The sequence below is a fragment of the Silene latifolia genome, chromosome 11, assembly GCF_048544455.1.
Source record: "Silene latifolia isolate original U9 population chromosome 11, ASM4854445v1, whole genome shotgun sequence".
Lineage (NCBI taxonomy): Eukaryota > Viridiplantae > Streptophyta > Magnoliopsida > Caryophyllales > Caryophyllaceae > Silene > Silene latifolia.
The window spans coordinates 142,214,255-142,234,755 of NC_133536.1; the positions used below are offsets into that span (position 1 = coordinate 142,214,255).

At 39.9% G+C, this 20,501-nt stretch overlaps 1 non-coding gene across 1 annotated transcript; it reads left to right on the top strand.

The window, feature by feature from the left end:
- Positions 1-9,045: 9,045 nt before the first annotated feature.
- On the top strand, positions 9,046-9,152 carry LOC141615599 (small nucleolar RNA R71). Its single transcript, XR_012530013.1, has one exon. It is a non-coding gene; the product is annotated as a small nucleolar RNA R71 (small nucleolar RNA).
- Positions 9,153-20,501: the final 11,349 nt, after the last annotated feature.

Here is a 20,501-nt window from a genome sequence, read left to right on the forward strand (position 1 = left end):
TGATGATGACAACATACCTATACAAAGCAATCTGGCATCAAAACCGCTACCCGGCTCAAGCATCCCATTCCTAAGGTGTACTCACTCACAAAGGCATCAAGAAGGTGAACCATGGTGAAAGAGAAGATATATGACAACATTTAGGTTTAGGAAGAAGGTAGAGAAATTATTTGGGGTTTCACGATTTACGACTTATAATTCCCCGCTGCAAACCCGTTACTCGATCGAGTGGCTAACTTACTCGATTGAGTGGCATCTACTCGATCGAGCTCCCATGCTACTCGATCGAGTAGCCTCAGCTAGATCGAGTAACACACATCTCAAGCCTCACATCGTTATCAGCCATCACTCTTAAGGTTTCCGAAGGCCAAGGCAGGTGTCTAAGGTCAGTTAACGGGTCCCTAAAAGGACGGTTATTAAAGTCTTCCCCCCTTAAAAGAACTTCGTTCCTGAAGTTCGACTCACCCTCCCGCACGACACAAGGTCAAAGGAATCAAGGCAACCACCATTGTTCGTCCGACACAAGTCAACACAACCGTTTAGAAAGACCATCCGGCTATGAATGTTCATCAACCATCATCATCATCTACCTTAGCACATATTACACAATGCGACTTTCTATCAAATCACCAACTTCCTATTGAGTCACTGGCCGGACTATATCTTTTCGGTAACTTGTCGTTAGGAGCACCTAGACCAAAACACAATTTATAGCTTCACAAACAACTCTACAATTATTAAAGAGGCAAGTAAAGGTCGGATCCCAAGAGACGGGAATGGAGATGAGATTTCTATTGCAACTAGTGGTGTTTTAGGGGTGTCACAATTGGGGTTGATGTAGAAGGTCACTAAACTAAATAGCAATGAAAGTAAACAAGCAAGATGAATTAAAAGGGTTGTAAGCAATTGATAAAAAGCACTAGGGTGTCATGGGGTCATAGGGGATTCATGGGAATTGATCATACAAACATGTTCTCAAATTATAAGCAAGCAATTATTGTTGTGATGGATTGAGTTGGTTTATGTCTTACGATCCTAGGAAAGTTTGGGTCCCGGAGCCGAATCGATTAGATTGTGCAACACCTACAAGTCGACTTAGTCTCCCCTACTCAACAACATGCATGGTCTAATGAGACTCGAGTTGGTTTATGTCTTACAAGTCTCATTGAAAAGATAGGTGATGGGTAAAAAATGCAAGGATTCATAGGCTCGCATTTCATCAAACATAACATGTGCATGAGTTGAGATCATAACAAGCAAGCAAATAAACCATGAAAACATATTAATTTAAGCATGAATCATTCCCCATGTTGATTTCCCCTAATTACCCATTAACCTTAGCTAAGTGACTTCTCACTCATTATCATGTTGAACATGCTAGTAAGGTTGTCAATCATACCAACAAAGTGAAACATGATGAATAAATAAAAGTAATTAGCAATAACTAAAAAGGGATTAAGAGAATTATACCTACTAATGATTCCAATAATAAAGCAAAGAATAAAAGAAGTACTTGATGCTTGATTGAGAGGTTGTCAATCTCCCAATAATAACCCAAATAATCTTCAATTACCCAAAATAAAGGATGAACAAAAGAGAGATTAAGGAAATAAAACTTGTATTAAAACTTGATTACAAAATTAAAGAGAGATTTGATTGATATTAACTAATCTAGAGATTGCTAAGAAGAACATGTTCTTCTAATTAGACTAATGAGGTATTTATAGTGGGGATTAGGTGTAGGAATTAGGGTTAACTAAGGGCTTAAATGATGATTAAGTCCCTACTTAAGGAAACGCCGGTATTTTTGGAAGGATGGGCATCTTTCTTTGAAGCTTGAAGAAACGAAATGGTCTGCCTGGGAATCCGTGCGTCTTAGGAACGGGACGGGCGGATTCGAGGGTCTCTGCCCGGGCGTCTTTGGGAGAAGATGGGCGTCTTCTGGAGTTGCTGCCCGGGCGTCTTGTGGTGAAGACGCTCGGATTGTGGTGGTGGAGGACGAGCGTCTTCAGGACAATCCGCACGGATTGCCGGACAGTCTCATTTCTTCTTCCTTTCTTCCCTTTTCTTCATAAAATCCTTGGGGATTTCCTCGGGGATGCAAGGATCATTTCTCATCATTGCCCATCTACTATAGTATGTACAAATGTCTTCTAATCTTGTCTCTCCTTGATGCTTGGTCATTGAATTCAATCAATTTAGTCTCGTTTTGCCATGAAAATGCAAGGTTTGCACTCCTTTCCTACCAAGGGATCTAAACCTCAAAGAATATGCAAAACAAAGAACTAAAGACAATAAATGACCCAAATATGCACTAGAAAGCATGGGACAAGGCTAATTCGGGGACTAAATATGCTCTAATTATGGTCACATCAAATATCCCCAAACCGAACCTTTGCTCGTCCCGAGTAAAGAGGTGACAAAGACTACGACCATTATTTAAACTAACCTAATAACATCGCCGATATGAGACAATTAGTGGGTCTCACTCCGCCCCTTCAACTCACAACAAGACAACCATGAGGTAGGATGCCTTCTTGCAAGGCAAGGTGGGTCTTGCCAAAATGGCGACACATCCAAACATTAATCACACAAAACAAGTAATGGATGCATCTACAAAAGAATAGCCACTCTCCTCATCTAAGTGGCGGAAATTATCTACAAGGGAAGCAATTCAAGGGTACACACTCCTTCATAGATGCAATTTCTTCAAACTACTAAGTCTAGAAGGATACCAATAAATCACCTCCAAGTTGTGTCAAGCTAGGGTACCTTTGTCCTCAATCGTTAAATGCTTTTATCAAGAATAGACTCCCTATGGTGCTAGAAACACTGGAGGATCGCGAAATTCCCCCTCTTGCCTAGACAAGAAGAAGGGTCGTCCCCTCTCTACCATGCACAAAAATAGATACGATGGATAAAGGGATCAATAGATATTTGAGTTTCACTTTGGGAGTTTGCTTTTGTTTTTTTTGTTTTTCCCCCCAATTTCATGTGGCATATAACATTTGAGAACACTTTCTTGCCATTTCTTTTTGATTTTTGGCATTTCAACACTTGACAACTTTCAACTTTTCTTTGCATTTTTCTTTTGAACATTTTAAAAGTCACCCCATATGTAGTGAGGGTGGCTTATATTTGATGCTTTAAGAGTCTATTTTTGCTCCTCTTTTCATTTGATGCATTTTTGCAAACTTTCTTTCACTTTTCATTTCATTGAACTCAAATTGATTTCTTTTTGTGCCCATTTCCCTTTGATGACAAAAATATGGTAGAACATGGATGATGGATGGATGGATGCATGGTTTCAAGGGTCACCTTGGAATAAACGGTAGCCAAGGAGTTATCACACCACAAGGTACTCTTGACTAGGCCTTAATCCATGGGTCAAAGGATACTAGCATGACACATCCTAGGGTGTTTTAAAAGTATTCTAACAAGCAAAGTCTTAAGAAGAAAAAGCATCTACTAGGGCCTATATACACTTGTCAAGCTTCCCAAGTAGACGGTTTCACAAAATTTTTCTAACATGCAAGCTACATGTTATGATGCAACTAACATATATACATCCTAGTACAAATTATTATATTAACTAATATGGCATATACACTAAATGAAAGTCCTAAGTTCACATTGTTGTACCGCATCAATCAAAATAAAGCCACATAGTCATTAACATAAAGAGGAAAAAGGAGATTGGAGAATTCATACCATGCGGTCTTCAATATCCTCATGTCTCGGATGTGGCGTAGTCGATCAATGTGAACAAGGGTAGAACAAACACAATATATACAAACAATATATACATGACTACACTACAAAGGAAATGAACTTGTTTTTGGTTTTTCAATTTTTCAAATTTTTATGGTTTTTTCGAAATTTTTCAATTTTTTTGGATTTTTTAAATAAAAGATAATTTAGAATTCCCCATCCCCACACTAATATGGGCATTGTCCTCAATGGCCAAAATGATGGGAAATCATGTAAGCATGATGCATGAATTCTACACTAAATGCAAGCTACACTAATCTACACTACATGATGCATGGGTTTTTGTTTATGACGGAGAGCGTAATTTAGATTACCTCCCGTTGTGTATGCATGTACTTCCCCAAACCGAGTTTGACATTATTTCTAATGTCCTAAGGTTGGGTGTAGTTCATGCACACACGATGCAATGCATGAAACTAAATTTGTCATTTTCGATTTTCAAAAGTGGGAACAATAAAATAAGAACACCTCAATGGGGCCGAGGTGTTAGTCCTCTATGTTGCTAGGACTACTTCAACCATGATCAAGATAAAGTAAATAAAACAAAGAAGTAGACAAACCTCAAGAGGGTAGGAGCCTCCAAAGCTTGCTAATCTTAGAAGTGGACTCATCACCACTTCCCTCTTCACTTTCTTGTTCACTTTGTTCATCATCCTCTTCTTCTTCTTCACTAGCCTCTTCATCAACGCTATCATCAACCGCATCACCGACAACCTCATCGTCACCGGGAATCTCACCCCTAGATGCACTCGGAAACAAGACTTCCCTATTCTCCCAACTAGGAAAAGGACATGAAGGATCAAGTAGTCCTTGCCTAGCTAAATGAAGGAGGGGTGGATATTGGGCTAAGTAAGCATCTTCCCGATCCTTAAAAGCTTGCTTGTGCATCCCTTGCATAAGAAGAGTCATATAATCTTTGCTTGCTTCAACACCTTCGGGTTTGAACTCTTGGTACTTGAAAGGATATGCTGGTGTGACAATGAAAGAGGAGGGTATTTCAATTTCATCCCTTCGTTGTCGGATAATGTATTCGGCCTCTTTTGAGAGGGGAAGGAGATAGTTGGTCTGATGGACACTTAAACGACAAATCTTCGAAGGCAAAGTAAAAGATCTAGCCTCACTAGTGAGCCACCCATACTTGGTGTCAAGAGGGTTATGAGAGACCCACTTGTATTTGTTTATCATAGTATCCAAATCAATGAGATGACCACCCTTTTTCGCCACATACTTGCTATCCTTATTGAAGTTCGGATCAAAGTATTTAGCCAAATGAGTGACTAGACCTCCATTCACAATAACGGTAGTGCCTTGCTTCCCACAATCAACATTTAGCCATCTATCCACCAAAAGCCTTAGAGAGTTGAAAGGCTTGGTGAATTCCCTTCCAATGTTTAAGGCCGACCCAAGAAGAACAAAATCGAGCTTGGTAAAGTGGTTGGTGTCTTTTCTTGCAATGATGGTGTTCCCTATGACCTTGTACCACACTCTAATGCCCGGATGGTGGACTAATAGAGCGCGACTAGCATAATAGTTCTCAAATTTCATTCCGGAAATCGCCTCCCAAAGAGGAGCGGGGTCATACTTTCCAACATTCTTGAAATAACTAGGTGAATCACTTAGACCCAATACTTTACCCATTTCTTTAAAGGTGATGCGCCTACTAACATTAGCTAGGCAGAACTCGATGTTTTCCATAGTCTCAACCTTTGTAACTTTCAAAGAACTCAAGAATTCTAAGGTAAGGGAGGGGTATTTCAATTCTTTTGTTGTAAACAATTTGCCCAACCCCATGGCTTCAAAGAAGGCTCTAGCTTGCTCAAGGACACCCAACTTATCTAAGGCATCTTCACAAATGAACTTGGTGGATAGAAAGGATTTTCTAGCATACTTGGCAAAAGTTTTCCTATGGGATTTGGAAATGAAAATTACCTCCGGATAGTTCGAAAGTTGAGCAATTTCCGGAGTAGTAGATGTTGTTGCTTCCAAGGGAGGTTATTGTTGTTGCACTTCCAAGTTTGAGCTAGCTACCACCATAGCCAATGAGGCTTTCTTTGCTTGAAGACTCTTTTGTCTTGTTGAGAGTGCCTTTGCCTTTGGTGCCTTTGTTGCTCCTTTTGTCCTTGCCATTGATGCTTGAACCAAGAAAAGAGTGAAAATCTTCAATTTCCAAGTGTACCCAAATCGATTTTAACATGAAAGGCTTTGCCTTTATAAATTCAAAAATCGACTCAAAGGTTGAAGATTTTGGTGCTTGGTTTGATTTTTGTTGAAATAGGAGTGATTAATTTTTGTTAAAAGGATGTTTTGATTTGATTTTGATGAATGTGGTTGAGGAAATCTTGTTTTTGTGATGGAGAGGATGAGGGTTTTGAGTTTTTGGGGTTTATGGGTAGTGTTTTGAATGAAGGAATGAAGAAATGAATGTGGGAGGGGGTCTATAAAAGACCCGAAAAATTTGAAATGCAGGAGGAAGACGGGCGGCTTTCCTTCGGGACGCCCGGATTCTGTCTGTTCTAGGTTGAGAAATTCTCGCCTAAAGACGGGCGTCTTCCAGCAAAGACGCACGGATTGTTCAGCTACGAGACGGGCATCTTTCACTGAAGACGGGCGGATTCCTTTCCAGGGAATTTTCTTGTTTTTCTCAGCCAAAAAGACGGGCGTCTTCTCTTGCACGATGGGCGTCTTTCTGAGGATGGGCGGATTATTTTGCAGGACGCCCGGATTTGTTAACAGTCCTAAAATTTCAAAAATTCAGCTCATGAAGGACGGGCGGATTCTGACCAAGACGCCCGGGTTGCCTGAAGACGGGCGGGTTCTCTTGAAAACGCTCGGATTCTCCCCCTTTTACCCGGATTCAGTTCCATCCGTGTACTTGCATATCCCTTGTCATTTTTCATTCTTCAAAATCTCGTGTTCTTCATTGTGGGGGCACTACTAAGGCATGAATAGCCTAGGCAATTGCTATCCCCACACTAAGCTAAAGCACTACACATCAATTGAAATCATTAGTCCCTCCCTCACTTCTCTCAAAAATGATAATTATCTTGATTAAGGCACAAAAATCCAAAAAAATGACAAAAATGCAATTCAAGAATTAAAATGCGAGTTAGGGAGTTAGAAATATTTACAAATGGTGGTTTAGGGAGGACTCCACCAAACTCTCATCCTTAGTGAGATGTCATGGGGGCATGTCCAAGGTGTTGTTGATGTTGCTCAACACCTTGAAGAAGTAATCAAAAGCTTGTTTCAATAGATCTTTGTCCTTGTTGTCGGTCTTCATCGATAGCATTACCAATATAGGGATTGAAAATCCCTTCAAACTCATCGTCCCAAAGACCACAAACTTCATCTACTTGATCACTAAAGATCTCTTGAGTTGATAGAGACAACTCTCCCATTTTCTTGTCTTAGCCAATGAGGCCATCTTCTTCATTGCTTGACTTTGGTGAGCTTTTCAAGCTCTCTTTGTTACAATTCACTTGCTCTTTGAATGGAGCATCTTCAATTTTCTTCTTCCATTGGAGTTCCGACTTCTTCCTATCATCCTTCCGGCTATAATGATCAATCATAAAACATGGTTCATGCAAACGGGGTGCTCTCATGGTCTTGTCAAGATTGAAAGTTATGCTCTCATCTCCCACTTCTAGAGTGAGCTCTCCATGTTTTACATCAATCACCGCATCCGCGGTGTGTAAGAAAGGTCTTCCTAGAATGATTGGAATGTTGGAATCTTCTTCCATATCAACAATGACAAAGTCCACCGGGATGAAAAATTTCCCAATTCGTACGGGAACATCTTCCCATATCCCTAATGGTGTCTTCGTCGATCTATCGGCCATTTAGATTGTGATATTGGTGCATTTAAGCTCTCCCATCCCCAACCTTTTACTCACCGAGTACGGCATAACACTCACACTAGCCCCAAGATCACATAAGGCTTTGTTGATCGTGGTGTCGCCAATGGTACACGGTATTGAGAAGCTTCTCGGATCCTTGAGTTTTGGAGGTGAACTCCCTTGAAGTATTGCACTACTCACCTTAGTGAAGGCGATAGTCTCAAGCTTCCGGATCGACTTCTTATTTGTGAGGATGTCTTTCATGTATTTCGGATAGGCCGGCACGTGATTGATTAATTCCGTGAAAGGAATTGAGATTTCCAAATTCTTCACAATTTCCATAAATTTTCCATGTTGGTCATCAAATTTGGGCTTGGCTTGACGACTTGGAAAAGTAAGTCTAATCACAATGGGCTCCTTCTCCATGATCTTGTCTTCATTTTTCTTTGAAATTTCTTCTTTTGATGGTTCTCCATCCTTGGAGTTTTGCACAATTTCTTCCTTGTCACTAGCTTCCACAACTTCATCCTCAACTTGCTTCTTCGGTGCTTCATACCTTGTACCACTTCTCAAGTGAATGGCACTAACCGTTTCATGTCTTGGGGGATTACTTTGAGGTGGTAATTGCCCCTTTTGTCTTTGTGAGCTTGAAGATACTAGTTGAGTCAATTGGGTTTCCAACATTTTGGTGTGAGCTAGGATGTTGTTGATGGTGGTTTCCTTTGCTTGACTATCCTTTTGCATTTGAGTGAAAAATTCTTGTTGATTCTTTTGCATTTGAAGGACCGCTTTTTGAACATCAAAACCTTGGTCATTTTGTTGATTGTAAGGAGATTGATTTTGGTAACCTTGGTTTTGGTTGTAAAAGGGTCTTTGATTTTGGTTTCTCATGGGAGGTGGGGTGTATGTTGTTTGAGGGTTTTGAACATTTTGGCTTTTGTATGAGAGATTTGGATGGAATTTGGTGTTTTCATTGTAATAGTTAGAATAAGGGGTACCACTCTTGTATGCTTGGAAAGCATTCACTTGTTCAATTGTTCCCCTACATTCACTTTGGTCATGTCCCAAAGTTCCATAATTCTCTCATATCCCACTTGGGATTGATGAAGATGCCGTCATGGCATTAACATGATGCTTTGGTGATTTTGAGGCTTCTTCAAGTCTAGCCACAGCCTTTTCAAACTTCAAATTGATGGTATCTATGTGAGCACTAAGTTGAGCACCCAATTGAGTAACGGAATCCACTTCATGCTTTCCTCCTCTAGTAGCTTTGCGAGGTCTACTATATCGTGAGTTATGGACCACCATTTCCTCAATTTTGTTCCAAGTTTGATTGTCATCAACTTCGGTGAACATTCCATTTGATCCCATGTTGAGAATGTTCCTTGAATCTTCATATAGACTGTTCCAAAATTGTTGTACCAAGAACCACTCGCTAAGTCCATGGTGAGGACATGAGCGACAAATTCTTTTGAACTGCTCCCAAGCTTCATACAAAGATTCTTCATCCCCTTGCTTAAAACCCGTAATTTGAGCTCTTAGCATGTTAGTCTTTTCCGGTGGATAGAACTTTTTGTAGAAAGCTAGAGCCAACTTCTTCCAAGAATCAATTCCGAGAGTAGCCTTATCAAGGCCCTTCAACCATTGTTTCGCGGTGCCAATTAGAGAAAAAGGAAATAAGACGCATCGAATTTGGTCTTGAGTTACACCGGTTTGAGAAATCGCATCACAATAGTCACAAAAGGTCTCCATATGAGAGTGAGGGTCTTCACTAGGCATCCCCCCAAATTGGCTTGTTTCGACTAATTAGATAAATGCGGATTTGGCAATAAAATTTCCGGTTAGATGTTGTGGTGTGGGAGTACCATTGGGTAGGTTCTCCTCGGTGGGTACGGAATGTGATGAAAACTTAGGCATTGTGGGTTGATTTTGTGTTGTATTTTGTGTTGGGTTCTCCTCACCTTCTCTTGCAAAAGGGTTGATGAACTCAATAGTTGGTTGAATATCTACAACCTCACCAATACCTCTCAAATTTCTCCTAGCAAGTCTTCTATTGGTCGTCAAAGTTCTTTCAATTTCACGATCAAAAGGTAACAAGTCACCTTGTGACCTTCTAGACATGCAAAATATCAAACAACTCGAAAACAATTAGAACAAACCTTGAGGAGTTTTACTTCCCCAAGGCAAAGAAAGACACAACTAATAACAATATAAGAAAATCTAAATCAAGTTAACACCGTCCCCGGCAACGGCGCCATTTTGATGTGGGTGATGTCGTCGGGTCACATCCAATCAAACACATTTATAATACTCAACATACAACTAGTTAGTGGTAAGTCGAGGTCGATCCATGGGACGGTGGTTACTCACTTCATTCAATCTAATTATGGTTGTGCTTGGGGTTGTCACAATTATAATGGGTTGATGATTCTAATCTAATAAAAGCAATAAACAAGCAACAAAAGGAAAGATGTAAACAATTGATTAAAAATGCTAGGATATCATGGGGTCATAGGGGAGTCATGGGAATTGATCATACAAACATGTTTTCAAATTATAAGCAAGCAATTATTGTTGTGATGGATTGAGTTGGTTTATGTCTTACAATCCTAGGAAAGTTTGGGTCCCGGAGCCGAATCGATTAGATTGTACAACACCTACAAGTCGACTTAGTCTTCCCTACTCAACAACATGCATGGTCTAATGAGACTCGAGTTGGTTTATGTCTTACAAGTCTCATTGAAAAGATAGGTGATGGGTAAAAAATGCAAGGATTCATAGGCTCGCATTTCATCAAACATAACATGTGCATCAGTTGAGATCATAACAAGCAAGCAAATAAACCATGAAAGCATATTAATTTAAGCATGAATCATTCCCCATGTTGATTTCCCCTAATTACCCATTAACCCTAGCTAAGTGACTACTCACTCATTATCATGTTGAACATGCTAGCAAGGTTGTCAATCATACCAACAAAGTGAAACATGATGAATAAATGAAAGTAATTAGCAATAATTAAAAAGGGATTAAGAGAATTATACCTACTAATGATTCCAATAATAAAGCAAAGAATAAAAGAAGTAATTGATGCTTGATTGAGAGGTTGTCAATCTCCCAATAATAACCCAAATAATCTTCAATTACCCAAAATAAAGGATGAACAAAAGAGAGATTAAGGAAATAAAACTTGTATTAAAACTTGATTAATTGTTGATTACAAAATTAAAGAGAGATTTGATTGATATTAACTACTCTAAAGATTGCTAAGAAGAACATGTTCTTCAAATTAGACTAATGGGGTATTTATAGTGGGGATTAGGTGTAAGAATTAGGGTTAACCAAGGGCTTAAATGACGATTAAGTCTCTACTTAAGGAAACGCCGGTATTTTTGGAAGGATGGGCATCTTTCTTGAAGCTTGAGGAAACGAAATGGTCTGCCTGGGAATCCGTGCGTCTTAGGCATGGGACGGGCGGATTCGAGGGTCTCTGCCCGGGCGTCTGTGGGAGAAGACGGGCGTCTTCTGGAGTTGCTGCCCGGGCGTCTTGTGGTGAAGAGGCTCGGATTCTGGTGGTGGAGGACGGCCGTCTTCAGGACAATCCGCACGGATTGCTGGACAGTCTCATTTCTTCTTCCTTTCTTCCCTTTTCTTCATAAAATCCTTGGGGTTTTCTTGGGGATGCAAGGATCTTTTCTCATCACTGCCCATCTACTAAAGTATGTACAAAGGCCTTCTAATCTTGTCTCTCCTTGATGCTTGGTCATTGAATTCAATCGATTTAGTCTCGTTTTGCCATGAAAATGCAGGGTTTGCACTCCTTTCCTACCAAGGGATCAAAACCTCAAAGAATATGCAAAACAAAGAACTAAAGACAATAAATGACCCAAATATGCACTAGAAAGCATGGGAAAAAGGCTAATTCGGGGACTAAATATGCTCTAATTATGGTCACATCAGTCACCACATACACGTTGTACACAAGAACAACCAACTCGACTACTACTTGCACACATCTCCGGTTAGTACTCATATGTAAACCAATCCAACTACCAGTCTATTCTGCCATCAATTACATGTCAACAACCATCAGTTACAAAACACCCAAAAGCAACAATTGTATTACAGATACACAACAACATCTCATTCATACTAATTCTTTTAATTCAACTCTATTACCCAGTCGTGCAACAACAATTCTATTATTTAACCGCTAACATTCAATTACATGACGACATAGTGAAGCATTACTTGAAAACAAGACACAACAACATGTTAATTTATTCAACAATTACAAACTACTACTCAATTGTACAATAACCACTACGAAATTACCCAAACAACCATTTAAATACTTAAAAATTGTCATAAAAATACTATACAATTGCCATAATTACGTCATTTTCCACGCGACATTACTCTTCCCCTCATAAAAGGAACTTCGTTCCCGAAGTTCACCAACAAAACAACTTTACTATTACACAAGTCGATAAATTATTATTTCACCTTGACATTACGATAATTCACGACCACTATGCGTCCTTGACATTACATATATATATGACTCATTTATGCGAAAACCAACAAAAATTGCACAACGCAACACATCCTGTCAGCAACTATCATCCATGTCATCAATTAATTTCTTATGCGACCATACCGATTATGCAACAAGAATTATAACCATTATACACTACATTTCCGTAGACAATTTGATTTAGCATACGAAATTATATAACCATCACCTAAATTGTATAAATCATACAGATATGCACAACTGTATAACCACCTCTAAGACGGGACAATGATATAATATACCCACAATAAGAAACATTATAACAAGAACCACCAACTTGATGGTCTAAACGAATGTTAAAACGAAATAAACATCGTACAGAGTTACTCGATCGAGCTCGTAAGGCACTCGATCGAGCTGGCGTTACTCGATCGAGTTTATCTGTGATACTTCAAATATTTTGAATTATTGTTGTAGCACTTTTTGATAAGTTGGTGTAGTTGATAATAGTAAATGGATAATTGTGTTATCATAAGTTGGAATGGTGATTAGTTGCGTGGATGGTTATGGTCGTTGTTATAGTATCTCTGGGCGAACTTCGGAACGAAGTTCATTTTAAGGGAGGAAAACTATAATACCCCGTATTTTGAAAATAATTTATGAGAATAATTTATGTAATTTAAATAATTAATTAATGGCATTTTTAATAATAATTGCAAATAAGACGTTAATTAAATAATAAAGTAAGTAAGCAAGTCGGGAATCGGGCTTAGCTAGTAATAAGGCCTTGGGCCTTGTGAAATAGATATGGGCTGATTATATTAGGCCTAGTATGAGTGGTAGTCGAGATTTGAAACGAGATTTAATAATAAAATAATAATAATAATAATAATAATAATAATAATATGGTAATTACATATTTTTCCTAATTGATTTGCATATAAGCTTAACCTTCCTATATAAATAGAAGACAACCTAAAACAATAGATTTTATTCTTCAAAAGAATCTAAAAATAATTGATTAAAGAGAGAAGGGAGACCTAAAGACGGAATGGGAATTTAGCAAAATCAATTTATCGCCTTAAGGTAATACTTTAAAACTGTCTCATGTATATAATTTGCTATGTTATAACTCGTAAATTAGACCATCATAGGACTTGCTTTGACCGTGACATTGACCCTGGGACATCAAAGAATGGCCGGACCCACCGCTGACCACCGTTGACTGACGGGAAAGGGGGAAAGACAGGCGGTTTTGTGGGTGGTTACAAAGGGGACATCAGGTAGTTAATTGGGTAATTGAACCCCTAATCGTGACCATTATCACCTTGGTTATGGTTGGTTGGTCGTGGGGGGAGTAGTCGACCACCTTGGTGGTGTCGTGGTGGTCGTATATTGTGGTTTGCGGTGGTGGTAGTGGTCGGTTTAATGCAAAAACAGGGGAAGGTCTTGGGTTGTGACTGCGGTTAATTATGACAGTGTTTGTGGTTGTTCTGGGTGTGTCGAAGGGGAGTCGACACCATCAATAGAACCACCATGAGCCGTGGTAGCAATGATGGTGGCCAGTGGCGGCGTGGGGACCTGTGGTGGTCGTGGTTGTTGTGTTTAGTGTAGGTTATGTGTTCGGGTCGTGTAGGTTGTTCTGTTTTGTTGCTGATTGTGTGGGTCGTTTGTGTCGTGGCTAGGGTAGTAGGAAGGGTTGTGGTGACGGCAGTAGTGGCGGTTGTTGTTGGTGGTCATGAATGTTTCTGTAAAGCCGTCAGTTGTATAAGGTTGCGTCGGTTTCGAATGTTATTGTTGGGTCGTGGGAGTAGCAGCTAAGGCGTGACTTTAGAGCCATGTATGAAGGTGTTGGTAGTGATGGTTAGGGCAGTCTAGACCCGTGGTCATGGGTGGTTGAGTAGGTGGTGAGGAAGGAAGGCAACGGTGGTTGTGTGGCCGTAGGATAATAAGGGTGTTTGGGGGTTGAGTGAAACATGGGTAAACGGGTTGTGGGAGGAGTTATTTTCACATGAATTACGTAGGGTATTGTTTTATTGCGGGATTTGTTGGTTGGGTTGAGTCGGGTTCTTATAAGATGGGTTTTACGTATTATTTTACACGGAAAATAATTAATGTAAATAAATTATAATCGATTAAATTATGATAATGTATTGAATAATTAGTAGTTAAGTTATAAATATTATTTATCAATAGGTGACGGACTTGTTGAAACGGGTTTTTGAATTAAATTATATGAGATTATAATTAATTAATTTATAATTAATGGAATTAATGGAATTATTTGAATAAAGTATATAATTAGTAATTATAATAACTACTTGTCTAGGTGACGAAGTTGTGGGAAGCTGTGTTAATTGGATTTCTATTCATTTGGATTGCGTTATTAGAATTTGTTGACGAGGTAGGATAACTACTCAACTGGTTGTTATTATTGTAGTTCACATGAAATATTTATGACTGGAAGTACACTTGTTATATCGTTGTGATTGATTATTGTGGATTATATCCGGCTGATTATTATTATTTATCGTTGCATTCATATAAGCATGACATTTACATTAATTATCAGATTTATCTTAGCAGACATTACTTATAGTAATGTATAGTGGTTATCAGATTTATTCTGGCAGATGATTATAATCGTGAATATCTGAGGCAGGCCCCAGGCTGGCTCTGCAGACCGTCTGGTGGATATTTATCAACTATGTGTTGAGGCAGACATTACTTTATAGTAATATAGTGTGTTTTCTCACCTTCGGGTTGAGGATGCCCCGACCAAGGATTGGCGGGATGAATAGTGTTGCGAGTGATGAACTCGGCTGAATGGTTCTATTAAGTCACATCATGCATATTCATATTGTTATGGTCATCTACTAATGTTAGTTATTCCTACTCAACCTCGTGGTTGACAGTGTATTCGTGAACACCTGTGATGAACCATAATGGGGAACAGATTTGACAGGTACTAAAGATTAGCTGACTTGGGAGCTTATAGGAATGCGTGAGGATTTGGCCAGTCTACCTAGAAGTCTAGACCACATAGTTTATTTAATCACTTTATTTATTTCCGCTGCGAATTGTATATTATTTTATATTTTAGTTGGTGAATTTGAAATAAACATGTAATCGCTAAAGTTTAAATTAAAGTACTTTGGTTTGTTGTAGTTTGTTATTCACTACCTCGGGAAACCGAGATGGTAATAGTCCTATTTATTTGGGAATGTCTAACAAAAGGCTCCTGAATAAATGGGGGTGTTATATCATCAATTACTCGATCGAGTTAGACGAGATCAGAATGCATCCCAAATGTCACCCCTGCAGTTACTCGATCGAGTGAGGGGCACTCGATCGAGTAGCCACAGGTCGATATCCCCCCAATTCACCACTTCGTAAGGCCAAGGTAACATATAAATGAGTCGGAAATTCATTTCCAATACTAGCAACCTGCATAAAAGTATGGAAAGCATCAAAAGTATGGCCTTATGACCAAAATACAAACCAAAGTAAAACGAATGTATCAACCAAAACAAGTGCCAAAAATAAAAGGAGCATCATCACTCCAAGGTCTGCTCATCCATCATCTCATCTCCACCACTGCCTCCGGACATGCCCGCTCCAGCTGTACCCTCACCCGTGATGCCACTAGTGCCAGAATCGGCTCCCACTCGCCATGGTGCCAAGCAACCGTAGGGGTAACTCGTAGGCTCTCCCCAAGTATACCGCTTCACGCCAAAGGAATGGAAGACCCCGCTATCATCCCCAGCACCTCTCCACCACACCGGCTGAGCCGCCTCGGTCCCGATGTCCTGAACATAAGCTATCTCATGGAGGTTCCGGAGTGTTAAAGTGGCAGACACTCATTTCGTGAGCTCACTCACCCTCATCTCAGGACTCAAGAAGGAAGGATAGCTGGGAAACTGAAACTGTGGAGGCACAGGCTGCTCTGGCTGGGTCTCAGCCATCCTCTCCCTCACCCGTCGCAGTCCTCTCCCTACCCTAGGTTGTCTATCTTCAGGTCTAGCCTGATCCCTCTTCGTCGGCTCAGGCATCATCTCCAAAATATCAGCATCAATTAGGTAAAACTTTCGAGTAGGGAACTCCTCCTCATTATCTGAATCCGCAGCCACCACTGCTGCCGGTAGAGGCTTGGTCTCGGGAAGGCGCTCGGGGTCAGGCACCCTCATCCAACTCATCCCCCAAACTCTCCAGGCTAACTCACCACCCTCCAAAGCTCTCAACCATTTCTGGTCGAGAAAGTACTAACGGTCCAAGGAAGGCATCGTCGGGGTCAAAGGTATATAGGTCGAGGAGGCCTCAAAGGTGGTCAGTCTCTCCGCCAACCGTGTGGCAATGGTAGTGGACGTAGGCTTAAACGTGTGAAGTTGAACCACTTCAAAATCGTGTGTCTTTGCAGTTTTCGTTTTTGTTCATTTGATTACGTTCTTAATCACTTAGTTAATTAGGTAAAGTTTAATCAATAAACTTTAAGTAATTAATCACGTTGATATAAAATAAAAAGCGAGCATAAGTTTTTAAATTCTCAATTCACCCCCCCCCCCCTCTCGAGTATTTCGACTGCGATAGACTCTTCACTATAAAGTTTGATACAACCGTTAATCCAAAAACCAACTAAAGTGAATATAAAGTTCGACACAACAGCGGAAGACTCCTAGATGACTCGTGGTAACTCATGCCCAGCTATCCCTCGCGCATCTAAATCATACCTGCCCAACAACTGCTCACCATCCCCGAATGGATCACCATGATTTTTAAAACAATTAAACGGGGTCAGTTACTTGTTACACAATATAAGATAATACAACAACAACAACAATACACACAATTCTCCAACACTGCCACATCACCAATCACCAGACTAGCCTGATGGTCTAGCCCTACCAGATTACGGCCGCAAACAATAATCCACACCGTCAGTGGGGACCGCAGTCGTTCCCACCTAAGCCCGCTCATCTTTACCGAGCGCAAACCCATGTTCTTTAATGTGCACATCCCCTCTTGTGGCGGGTTCCACAAGAGGCGAATCAAGGGCGTGAAGCCACTCCCGCAGGTGACTTCACTCAGCCGAGGGCGCACCTCGCGAACCATACACAAACAACAACAACCAACTACAACATCAACAATTACCAACTCAATACGATATAGATCAATCACATTAATCAACCATCAACAACCAACCAATCATCTAATATAGATGTAAACAGTAACTGAGTAGGAAATCCTACCTGGAAATGCAATCACCAAAATCGTCATACAGCGAATCATAAACGTTCCTCTAAGAAATCAGCTCCTATCAATCATACAATCATACAATCAACTTCCAAACCAACAATACACCCAAAACCCCCAAATTACTCAATTAGGGTTTAAACCAAAATCAACAAAACAATATAAAAACTGTACTAGGATCTTACCCACAACGCGACGTTCTCAACGGCGTAAAGAACTCTGGATTCCGACGACACATGCCTTAGGATTCGATAGCAATACGAAAGACAAAAGTAACGTAACTTGTTTTATCTTTTGGTGAAACTTAAAATAGGGTAAGAATGAAAAGAAACTAACGAAAAGTGTTTATATATCCTTCTCGCGTTGCTATCAAAACCCGGCAAATAACCCGTAAAAACCAACATACTCGATCGAGTAAGTGACTTACTCGATCGAGTGGCCCCTACTTGATCGAGTTGCCCCTACTCGATCAAGTACCCATCAGACAGAACACTGTTTTGTACACAAAACTCACTTACTCGACAGAGTAAGCCTTACTCGATAGAGTACCCAACAACACATAAAACCTAAGTATTAAAGTCTTCTATCCTTAAAAATGAACTTCGTCTCCGAAGTTCAAACCCAACCTATAAGACATGAACACCTAAAACTAACTCCACCAACCATATCTACTTCCACAACACGGCTCACGATATCATCTCAACTATAGCAGAGCCTCTCGATACTAATTCCATAATACTACTTCCACAAATGCCACTAACTCCATCTCACTAACATATTATCCACTAGTAAATCCAATATCAAGACAATCCACCAAACAAGATCAACCGCCAAAATGGAATGTTACATTCTACTACCCTTAAAATGAACTTCGTCCTCGAAGTTTACTCATACTCATAAATATCATCGCCCAAACTGTCAGCATTATCGAAGTTTACTCACACTCATAATCGACAAACTACTACAAGCACTGCCATTACCTTTAATGAAATCAACCACAACACAAATCCATCCTTTATTCTACACCAACACTCAAACTTCCAAATATACTGCAATATGTACAGCCATCAAACTCTTTTTGTCGCATCCTACTCCTCTTAAGATAAATGTTACGTCCTCGTAACTCACTAATACTAGGTCCTTAGCTATATCTTCTCATTATCCTCATCACCACTGCATGTCAATGATAACCGCCTATAACCTCAACACTTACAACCATTCCTATATCCAAGGCTCTCTTACTCTAACAGTTCTCATACCTCAATTCATTCGGCACACCACCTAACATATACCACAAAATACTTAGCATAACCAGTACTCCAGTTCTTCCACATTACCGCCAAAACGACATACTCCTCTATACATGCACTTATCTCCATAATCATAACGCACGATCCACAATTGTTAACATGATACTAATTCCCAATACCTTATGCTCACTGTCCAAATAAATATTACGAACCACTTGCCGCTTCCAGCTCTGCGCACACGTTCCACAAATCTCTTGCCACAACTATGTCAACCATGTCTCATCTAAAACAAGATCAAAAGTACTCTAACAACCTCCCACAATTGTGTTCTATTAATAGGATATCACTATACCATGACAACAATGACCACATGCGCAAATCTCTTCCATATCAGACTCTACCCTCACTCCAAGCCGAAACTGTCAAGAAGCATCAATAAACAAAACAACCGTCTATATGTCCAAACCGAAACTCACAGGAAACAGCAGTAAACAAAACAACAATCTATATAACTGGTATACACTTTTGAAATTCGTCTCATAAGTATCCCGTGTACTCCACCACAACCGATGACGGCATCGCAACACCGCCACAAACACTCGCATCGCAGCACAAAAGTACCCGCATCACAACACAAAGTACCATGCTTGGACCGCCACCCGAGGCATAACAAGCACATCGATAGTCATCGCAACTTATACAATCCCATGGACACTGACTCAGTAGAACTTCCTTGACAAGAAAACTTCCTTAAAAACCGCTCTACTAGATCACAACGCAACAAATCATACGGAATAAACAGATAATAACCTTACGAATGTCATTCCTACTATTACTCATGAGGTCGGAACGTCACACTATCACTTACATATATCGTGAATACACATACAAGTATAACTAGCTATTCCAGATCACCCAAATTATCAGTTTTGAATATTATCCCATTAAGTTACCGTACCGAACATATAGTACGGAACACTCAGATAACAACTTTATGACTATCGCATTATACCACCACTCGTGAGGTCCGAACCTCACACAAACACTTACCCAAATCATAGACCCATAATCGAATCTAACTAACCAATCTTGATCAAGAAAGTTGCCACCTGATAACGGTTACCTCTCGCTCGAGCTTAACTCGTATGCCCCTCATAACACATTCTCCCATTCGCGTAACTATCACCTCTTGACAAATGTAACCATACTATTAATACCCAACTACTAGCAACAGCCTTCTATAACCCCATCGTATATTCCCTCACAACCATACATACTTATCCGGCCTCTACAAAATCAACCTCTCTAGGACGGCTATTTTCTCTATTTAACGTCATCCTTAACCACTAGTAATAACATACATCACTATACTACCATCTTTTGTATAAAAAATCTGTTTCACTCACCCCCAAACGTAACAGTTCATTTCTATTTCGGTTAACATCCCAATTTTCAAACAACAAATATGTCAACAAAATTTACCTGAACATTCATTCCAATTCTATCCTTAATTGTATCGTCACCCAACTCACCACCAAAATCTCATATCGTGCAAATACTTACCAACTTTTTCCTTTCCTTAATTCCTCGAAACTCATGGCTAACATGTTGTCCTGAAATTCCTATACAACTATTAACTCACACCCTTTCATGATGTTATCGTACAGCTCCATGATTCCTTACTTCCATGCCCCTTAACTCTGGTCATCTCAGCTTACTTCCATCCTTCTTTCCCCTTTTTACTCAATAATACCAATTAATAATTCATCTCCTTCCTTCTTCTACCTAACTCTTTAGTAATCCGATTACCTTCTCGTTGCTCCACAACGCAAATTCTATTAATTCATATCAATATCTTCTCATTCTTTCTTATCACTG